The following is a 10574-nucleotide window of genomic DNA, read 5'->3' on the forward strand; positions in this document are numbered from 1 at the left end:
TTGTAAAATCAGAGTTTATGTTAACATATTAGCTATTTACTTTGACACTTTTGCAGCACAAACCAAAAACATATTCGCAAAACAATAAAGACCTATACCAACTTTTGTTTGATTTACTTACTGTATATACCATTATTATTTTGTTTGTCAATTACATAATTTGCTGTGTGTTTAACTTTATTCTGTTTTTATTTTTTTTTACTTGTTTACTGTTTTTTATTTATACGTGTATGTGCATATATCTATGTGTATGTGTGTGTCTATATACTGTGTATATATATATATATATATATATATATATATATATATATATATATATATATATATATATATTTGTGTATGCATACATTCTTTTTTTCTTAATCTTATGGGTGTCTTTGCTTGACTATTTGTTTAACACTATTGTTGCTATTATTTCTACTATTACTATAATTGCTACTGTTGTTATTGTCAGTTTTCTTTTGTTTTGGTTTATCCTGGCATTTCTTTACTGTTTCTTTTCTTTTTGATTGTTTGTTTGTTTTTATACATGTAATTACTGTACCAAATGTGGAAAGCTTTGTTATTCGAGTGACAAAAATGTCTCATAAAAAGAGTTTTGCAGGACATTTGAATAAAAATAGCTCAGTCCTTGTCAGTCATGTCTTCAGCCACATGCCAACCCCTTATATGTGCACACACGCGCACACACATCTATCAGCAGGGCCATCAGCCGCCACCGCAGACCAACTGACGGATCGATGGCTGCATGTTAGTTCCTGTTTCACCAGGAAGAAGGGCCACACTTCAACCCTGATAAGCATCGCTTACATCCTTTGAAAATAAATAAATAAACAAATAAATAACATCTAGCGTGGCTCTGATTGGATTAAAGGGAGAGGGGAAGGACACGATGAGCCACCATGAGGTATGACTCTACAAATTGGAGTTAACAGTCGGGCCTGAGAGTCCATTTTGGGGCATAATTTACACAGTGAGGAGCACGAGTTGAATATGTCATTTCCATCAATGTTGCATTTTTTTTTTTTTTTTACCCTTTTTCCTTCCTCTGGGGCTTTTAGCAGTCGTTTGGAGGGTCTGAGGTTGGTCACGGAGCATTAGGATGTCAGAGACGACATTTAGCAGCACAGTAAGGAGATTGTCCAGGGTGTGGTGACGCTCCGCGGCCGGACTCCATCTCACAAATGGCCACCAATATGCTAATAAGTTAAGAGTACAGAATGGGCCCAGACAAACCACTTAATGGATGTTTTATCTGCAGGTCAGGATTCTCAGGAGCTGCAGTCTCTCTTGACAAGACGTGCCAAGTCAAATTTAGCGATAAAGCGCTTTTAACAAAGTGCCTTCATGGGCCAGGGACAAAAGGACACAAACACAAGCAGGAGTTTGTGGTGAAATGTTAAACCTGTTGGCAAACAAAAGGAAATCGTTACAGAGGAAATGCACAATGAAGACAAAGTTGTCCGAAGAAAAACAGACAAGAGGCCTTCCTGACAGACCTTGAACTAATTCCAATTTGTACAAACAGAATTGGCTTTCTGCTTAAGATCAAATCATCCGGGCAAAGGTTTCTGTGGTTCAAATGCAACCTGACATTGAGGCTCTTGCAGAGATTTTCCGATTTCTTTTCATAAATTAGTTTTAACATCATGAGATAAGCTTAAACCACTTTGCATTTTCATACTGAAATGTCAAAGTGAGTCAAATTCTGCTGATGCCAAGCAACAACATCCATCATACGCTCAGAAGTAGCAGAAAAAAAGAGCAGCAGCAACTTTTGTCATTGCAAGATTCTATTGAGGCCATTTCTCATCTTAAAGGAAGCTTGGATTTTCTTTACAGTAAAGAAACATGTATGTTGATGTAGTGATAGACTACTTTAGGGTGCAACAATGCCATGGTCACATCTACGTTGCATCAAACTGAGTGAAGATAGTGAGAAAATTATTTTAATTTGGCATCTGTGGGATGTGGAGAACAACTGGTTCTGATACATCAGGTTTTTCATACACACACACACACACACACACACAGTTTCAGTTTCTTATAAGTAAGTAAACTTTAATTATATAGCGCTTTTCACAGACAGAGGTCAGTAAGTGCTTTACAGTGAACACAATGAAATTCAAAACAATAAAAAACACAATCATAAAAGCAGCCCTATTGGTTCTGGAAAGCCTGTTTAAAAAAGGAAGTCTTTAACTGCAAGGACAGAACAAGTTCATGCCAGAGACGAGGCGCAACAACTTTAAAACACCTGTCTGCTTGGGTTTTGTGACAGGTTCGAGGAACCATTAGCAGGTTTTGGCCTGAAGACCTCAGACTGGGCTGGATCAGATCAGTGATATAATCTGGAGCCTGTCCGTGAAGCTCCCTGAAAGTCAGGACCAGAAATTTAAAGTTCACTCTAAAGGCAACAGGTAGCCAATGAAGAGACTTCTGAACAGGAGAAATATGGTCTCTCCTGTTGGTGTGGGTCAGGAGCCTTGCTGCAGAGTTTTGCATATACTGAAGGCGTGTCAGCTCCTTCTTATTTAGGCAGGTGAACAGGCTGTTGCACCAGACACAAAAGCATGAATAATAATTTTTGTGAGACCATCTGTCTCAGTTCTTTAAACACTGTCTGGAATGCTGCACTAGAGACATGTCTTCATCAAAGATAACTCCGAGGTTTCGCAAACTGGTTTTGACTGACACGCTCAGGTCTCCCAGGTGTTGCTTAATACCAGGGATGACACTGTCAGGGGCAACAATGAGTGTCTCAGTTTTCCCTGAGTTTAATTGGAGACTCATTGCTTTACATGAGACAGGCAGCCCATTAAAGAGGTAAGCTTGTGGGCTTCAACGAGCAGTACAGCTGTATGTCATCCGCAAACAGTTGATAAGACACATCACTGAACCTCTGAATTATCTGTCCGAGAGGGAGAAGATACAATAAAAACAAAAGTGGCCCCACGACTGAGCCCTGCGGAACACCCCAGGATAGTTCAGCTGACCTCGACATGATGTGATTGATTGACACACTGAAGCTCCTCCCTGTCAGGTATGAGGTAAACCACTCTAGTACAGAACTTGACATTCCCACCAGATCCCACAGCTGATTTACCATGATGCAGTGGTCAACCATGGGATGTAGTTCCTGAGATATTGGAAGCTGAAAATGGAAGAAAAACAAGGATGAGCGAAAATCGACATACATCCGTCACTAAATTGTCCATATCTCAAAACGTTTTCATCCAATCAAACTCAAAATTTACAGTGTGCCAATTGAATCATCAAGGAACAATTGGTAACAATTTCAGAATTTTCTGAGACCAAAGTGAGTGGGATATTCTGAAAGTTTGTTGAAAGCATGGAATGACCCATACATGTTTCTCTGCAGCTAACATCCATAATGTTACGGCAGACAGATGCAACTTAAAAAGTAATGGACTTAAAATGCAAAATCAAAATCCTTTGAGTCAAAAGACCAAATATAAAACATATACACATTCCTGCAGTTTTTTATTTTTATTTTTAGTACATCTCTTCCTAAAGATTAATCTTATTATGCGGCACCTTATGAAGCCTCAACGCTAATTCAGCAAGACTCGCATTAAAAATGAAGGAGAATCCCATTATAAAGTTTCTTCAAGTACAACTTTGGATTCAATTTAGAGTAAAGACAATGCAAAGATAGTCAGGTTAGTTCTCATATCAGATGCATTTATGTATGTAAAGCAACCGCATTGCATCTGAGCTACTTACTGAGTCTGACAGTCGACTGTGGTCATGTGACATTTTTCCTTTCAGTGTCAGACACACCATTACCAGGACACTGGCCTGTCTGCCCAGTGTGGTGCCTCATTCTTCCATTGCTTCGTGGTGTGTTTCTCCTTTTTCGTCTAGAATGTTCATGGAAAATGAGCTGCATCACACTTTAAAAATAAAATAAACAGATATTGGCAGTTATCTAGATCAGTGATCCTGGTACCATTATCATTCACACATTAAAGACTTGGAAGAAGTTTCTATCCCATTAATCACGATACAGTAGGTCCCAATGTATGGGCATGGGCACCTCCATTGTTAAGATAAATTGCAATGAAATGCGTAATCAGGATCCGATCTGGATAAAACTCGACGGGATAATTGAGGAACCAACCCGGCATAACTGAGTCAAGTTTCATAAAAATCTGTAAATTATGAACCGAGAAAGTAATATTTTTAATTGTGTCAATGATGAGAGATAGGGTTTTTTTTCGATCTTTCAAATTGATTCGGAATCAGTATATTGATCCAGATCCCCACCAAAATTTTGTCAAATCTTCCATTACGTAAGGTCCACTTTTGGTCAAAAACTTGTAAAAATAATATGTAATCCTGCTAACAGATAAATAAATACAGTACATTAACACCGGAGCCTGCATGATATTATTCATCAATCTGAGGAAATACTTGTCATTTTGGTAACACTTTACTTGAAGTTTTATACATAACATATATAATATACATTACGCTGTCATTATTATGACATGACATTAGCATGAATAAGGTGTCATGAATGCTGTCATTAAAAGAGTATACAGCAGGATCTAAAAATCAGACTCCACAGTGACACTACGGTGGTTAGTGTAACTGCAGCCATCAGCCAAGCCGCCGTAGGGGCGCACAATATTGTTTATCACGGAGCACAGCTGATACTGTGGATAGGAGATCGATACCCAACCAAATCCTGATGGAACGCAGACAGATATTTAGAACTGGTGTTTGGGTTTGGTCACATAGTGTCATTTGCGCACAGCGTTCTTTGATTCCTGGTGCAGCAGCCACAGCAACTGTAGCCCTGAAGACTGCAGCTTTATCTGTAACAGTGAGAGCAGTGATCCGCGATGCAGAGGACAATTATAAAGGAATACACCGATGAAACATTCCTTTTTCTGCACAATAACATCAATTATCCTTATCTTTGACACATGGATTATGTAAATAGATCCACTGGGTCTTTTGCGTGCACTGCGCCTGTTTGTTTCACTTTAGCTTGTTACCCACGTGCTGATCCAGCCCGATCCACACAAACTGTGACACGGTTATTTATTTACCCGTCATTCATGTGATTGTTTGCCTCTGCATGCATCTGTGGAACCAAACAGTAGTTGAGTCCACTGTGCTTGTCTTCTTTCTGTCTCCAAGGCGTCTCTTTCTCATCGTCTTTTATTTTCGGTACTGAGACGCCTCTCCAAGCCGTCAAGAAAGCTCACCAGCGTCATTTAACGTCACCATCAGCGTCAGTTGACTTCACATCCGCAGAACTGCGTGGGAAAGAACAGCAGTACAACACATATCGCACAATCTTTTCAAGGCAATAGGGAGAAATGTGTGTGGGTTCATTCTCTTTGGTTCAGAGGGTTTCATCAACCAATAGCGTTAAGAAAACTTAAAATGAATGTTTATTTTTTCTCAAATCCTGCCCCAATGCTCCTTTAAGTGTCGTTTGTTACCCTAACCCTAACCCTACCTATCCCCACTAGATCTCGCCACCAAACCCCAAAAGTGCCAACATAGCTCCAAAGGTGTCACAATTTAGCAAACAACACTTAATGACAGTCTTCATGACACCTTATTCATGCTAATGATAGAGACAGCATAATGTCCGTGTTACCGTAATTTGGAACAGCTATTGGGCCAATATAATGAACCAGTGATCCCATTTTAATTTCAGCGCAGCTTCTAGCACAATCTCTTATATTAAGATAAAATTAAGACACCGTTATTATATTATTGGTTTGAATCTTTGTTATTAATTTTGTTAGATTTTTGTTGTTTGCTTAAGCGGTGATGGTTGGAATACAAGTCAGTTGAGAATCACTGCTTTATCCCCATCAGATCCTCTCAGGTTGCTGTGTACTTCCTCTCATCATCATCCAGTCTAACCTAAGCATCACAGACAGGCTCCTCTCCATTAGCCGTGGCAGGTGTCCCGGCCCGCCGCTCTCTAAAGACAACCAAGTCTGATAACAGGGAAACAGGATCAAGCTGACCACATAACAGGGACTTATTATGATGATGAAATGTCCTACACTGTCCCAAACACTCTTTTAAAGACGTCCCCCCCTCCTTCTGGTCAGGGCAGTCATACCTCACCCTTCAGCTGAGTGGAAGGAGGTCCTAACCTGATTGGATCGGCGGCTCAGTGGGGGCCCACATAACCAAATCAAACGGCCGTCAAGCCACTGTCATGCATAATTAATTGGGCTTCCTACGAGCAGCTACGCAAAAATCTATGGTCATTTGATTAGAGGGTTTTGTAAGACTCTGAAGTGCATGGCTGTCTGAGCTCACCTTTATCTCTGATGGTGTTGGAGCGACGTCAGCCCGAGCACGTTGAACGTGGAGCTCAGACGAATCGCACTGATGCAAAACAATGAAACATTGGACTGAGCAGGCTCTGACCTTTGTACTAAAACAGCCTGGGATGATGGTTTGAGACCAGTAAAAGGCAAGCAAGCATAGCACCATTACACTGAATGAGTTATCAAATGATTACACTAAAACTATCCTAAATTAGACAGAAGCAGCTCTGAATGATCCAATCAAAAGCAGCCAAGGACAGTATTTATGGGATATTACAGTGAAGCAAACCCCAGGATCATTGCATTTAACAGATCCAGACAATTACATGAAAGCATCATGCCAATAGAGAGTTTTTGTGTGACGTCACCAATTTGTGCAGGACAAGGACAGTCGTCCCCCATATTGGAGCACAACACCGCGGCTGTTAAAGCTGGGGTATGTAGAATCATGAGGCGCTCCGTGCTCCTCCATCCGCTGCTTGAACAAAACTCTTGCGTGCACTCGCACACTGTGGAACTCTGCAACTGTTTTCTCCATAGAGACTACATCTTTGTGCGAGTGGAGAGTTTTTTGATGTTTTAGAGACATGAAAGCACATATCACTCACTGCTGAGGACAGTAAGAAGGTCAGAATCACAGCTGCTGCTCAAACACAAGCAGCCAATCTCAGCTGATCAGAGCAGACACACTCTATCCACGCTGCAGATGAATGTGGTCTGTTCTTTCCACCTTAGATCATTTTTAATAAACGATTTATTCCATCTGATATCACTCTCTCTCTCTCTCTCTGACTCCGGGCGGACTGCGCTGACTGAAAGCGGATCGCTCGCAGTTCGCTGCTCACACCGACTCCACAGACAGCGTTCCTCCTGAACATGTTTGTGCCTTTATTCTGTTGCTTCTGCACCTCGGTCTTCCTTTTTCCTCTTGATTTGCCGTGTAACCGCTGTTCCAAAAGTTGCATTAGAGACTTCAGCTGGAATATATTGTCATGGGACTGTCCCTACTCTCAGATCCAGAATGCGTATCGACTTCTGACGTGCAGCCAATAGTGAAGGGATCGCCCTGTTGGTAGAAAGATCTCTGATTGGCTGAAGTCCTGTATTCCACACTCCTGTATTTCTAAAGCTCATTTACAAAGCCAGGAGAAGGAGAAGAGATTCACTGTCCACTCAGAACACTTTGGATTACAACATGCAATACAATATAATAAGATGATTATGGATTTTTGACCAAATAAAACCAAAAAAAACTTACATACCACAGCTTTAATCCATAAAGCAAAATAAGTTGTGTAAAGAATGCCTTATTGTGCCGTTATTAACTGAAACAGTTGGTCTCAAAAAGACAGTGGTGTTATTCTGTTCCGTATTCCAACCATCTACATATGTAACAGCACGCAGCTCCACGACAAATCAAGAATGAGTACCAAAGGACAGCCATCCATTTATCCACTCAGCAAACATTTGTGAGTCTTTCTTGTGCGAATCCGTCAGTGTCCGAGCTGAAGTGTCACTTATTTATATTTATATTTAATTATTTGTCCATAAAATACACGGATCTAAGCAGTCAGACAAATTTACTCTACGTATCTAGCATCGGGCGCAATCGTAATCGTGTTTATGTGCTACAATAAGGCGACTCATGCAAATCCTCTAGACAGACCAACACCGTCATATCAGAAGACCACAAACTATTCAGACCATTGCAATGAGTAGTTTTCTTTTGTTTAACCATTAAAAAACAAAAAATAATCCTCAAGTGTTTTTGGATCACTATGAAGAGGCAGCTTTTACTATGTTTATCCAGGTTTGGTTTTCCACCACAGAAAAATTGTGTCCAAAACAAAAAGAAAAAAAACTCAAGCATCTATTGGATACAATCTGACTCAAATTTGGCTGTAGGCGCCTGGCGACTTGTCCATTTGTGAAGCAGAATCGTCACATGGTTGCTCAGAGGATTTAATTCCTTCAAGAGTCTTTTAATATTTGCTAAGGAGCTTTAACTCAGTGGTTCCCAACCTTTGTTGGATCAGGACCCCATTTTGTTTCACTAATTTCTGCTGACCCCAAAGAGACCTTTTTTTTTCTAGAATTAGTTTTTGATCATGTTTGTTATACTGTTACAAACACAGAGTAGACAGGATTAGTGAAAGGTTGCTCCAACTCAGATATTTTTATATTGCACATGGGGTCACGACCCCAAGGCTGAAAAAAAAACTGCTTTTACTCAAACCATCCTGTAAATCCTATACATGCAAGGGTAGTATTTCACTGTTAAAGAAAGTCATAATTATGAGATAGAAAGTCATAATTATGAGATAGAAAGTTATAATTATGAGTTAGTAAAGATATAATTATGAGTTAGTAAAGTCATAATTATGAGATACTTAAACACATTTACAGCAGCTTGTTCATGTGGTGAGCTGACACTGAGAGATGGCTGATAAGACTATCGAAGACTACTTTAGACGGGGTTTTACAAATGATGAAATACTTTGTTTGCTTGCAAATCCACACAGAAATATGCTGAGTAAACTCACCCTTGAAAAGATACTAAGCAAAAAGAGGCTGTGGCGTCGAAAGGATAAAACTGATGTGGCTGAAGTAGTACGTACGGTTTATTGAACAACAAATGGAGATTTCTGGTCAATGCCATGGGTACAGATGGATGTACCAAAATGTTTCTATCTCATAACTATGACTGTTTCTCATAATTACGACTTCTTAACTCATAATTATGACTTTTTTCTCATAATTATGACTTCCTAGCTCATAATTATGACTTCCTAGCTCATAATTATGACTTAATTCTAAGCGGTATGTGTGGAGAAAACTAGGCACTGCTCATCACCTGCCCAATACAATCCCAACAGTGAAACATGGTGGTGGTAGCATCATGCTATGGGGGTGTTTTTCAGCTGCAGGGACAGGACGACTGGTTGCAATTGAAGGAAAGATTAATGCAGCCAAGTACAGAGACATCCTGGAAGGAAACCTCTTCCAGAGTGCTCAGGACCTCAGACTGGGCCGAAGGTTCACTTTCCAACAAGACAATGACCCTAAGCACACAGCTAAAATAACAAAGGAGTGGCCTCGGAACAACTCTGTGACCATTCTTGACTGGCTCAGCCAGAGCCCTGACCTAAACCCAATTGTGCATCTCTGGAGAGACCTGAAAATGGTTGTCCGCCAACATTCACCATCCAACCTGACAGAACTGGAGAGGATCTGCAAGCAAGAATGGCAGAGGTTCCTCAAATCCAGGTGTGAAAAACTTGATGCATCATTACCAAGAAGATTCATGGCTGTACAAGCTCAAAATGGCACTTCTACTCAATACGATCAAAGGGTCTGAATACTTATTAACATGTGATATTTCAGTTTTTCTTTTTTAATAATTTTGCTACAATTTCAACATTTCTGTTTTTTCGGTCAAGATGGGGTGCTGAGTGTACATTAATGAGAAATGAAATGAACTTTTTTGATTTTAGCAAATGGCTGCAATGAAATAGAGTGAAAAATTTAAAGGGGTCTGAATAGTTTCCATACCCACTGTGTATATATATATAGATATTAATAATTACATTTTCAATAAGATTTGACGGGCAAAAGGAATGTTCCAGCATTTAAATGTGTGAGAGTGCACATAGTTTATTTCAAACAAAATATATTGCCCAAAAAAAGATGTGTTCTAAAGCTCACTTCTGAAAATGAGTAAGCAGCAGATTTCCCTCGTTTCACCTTCTCTCCCTCTCCTTTCTTTCTTTGCGTTTTTGGCCTGGTTTTCCTTTCGTGAGGAAAGACATGCTGCTGTGTATCTCGCGCTCTTTATCACATCCACAGCGCAGCAGCACATGCGGGTTGTACCATTTGCACTGTTTTAAAGGGGGTGGTAGCTTGGGCCCTGAAGCAGCATGAATAATTGTTTTTTAGTGGAAAAACTGTGCTACAGTCTTATTTTCACACAGGACCCTTTTCATTCCAATATCAATAATTTAAACATGTTTAAAATGCATTTTCGCACATATAAAACAGACTTCTGAGGGCCCCTCTGCCTTGGGCCCTGGGTACTCAGTACCCTTTACCTCCCCAGTCCGACACCCCTGGTTCCACCTATAACTTCTAAATGTATAGCACAAATGCACAATTCTTTTGTGTGAGGAGGAAAAAAACTCAACCCTGAGCTTGTGTGAACACAGTGTGTAGCTGCTGCACCCTGTAGGATGTGGAGGGAACAAC

The sequence above is a fragment of the Gouania willdenowi genome, chromosome 16, assembly GCF_900634775.1.
Source record: "Gouania willdenowi chromosome 16, fGouWil2.1, whole genome shotgun sequence".
Classification (NCBI taxonomy): domain Eukaryota; kingdom Metazoa; phylum Chordata; class Actinopteri; order Blenniiformes; family Gobiesocidae; genus Gouania; species Gouania willdenowi.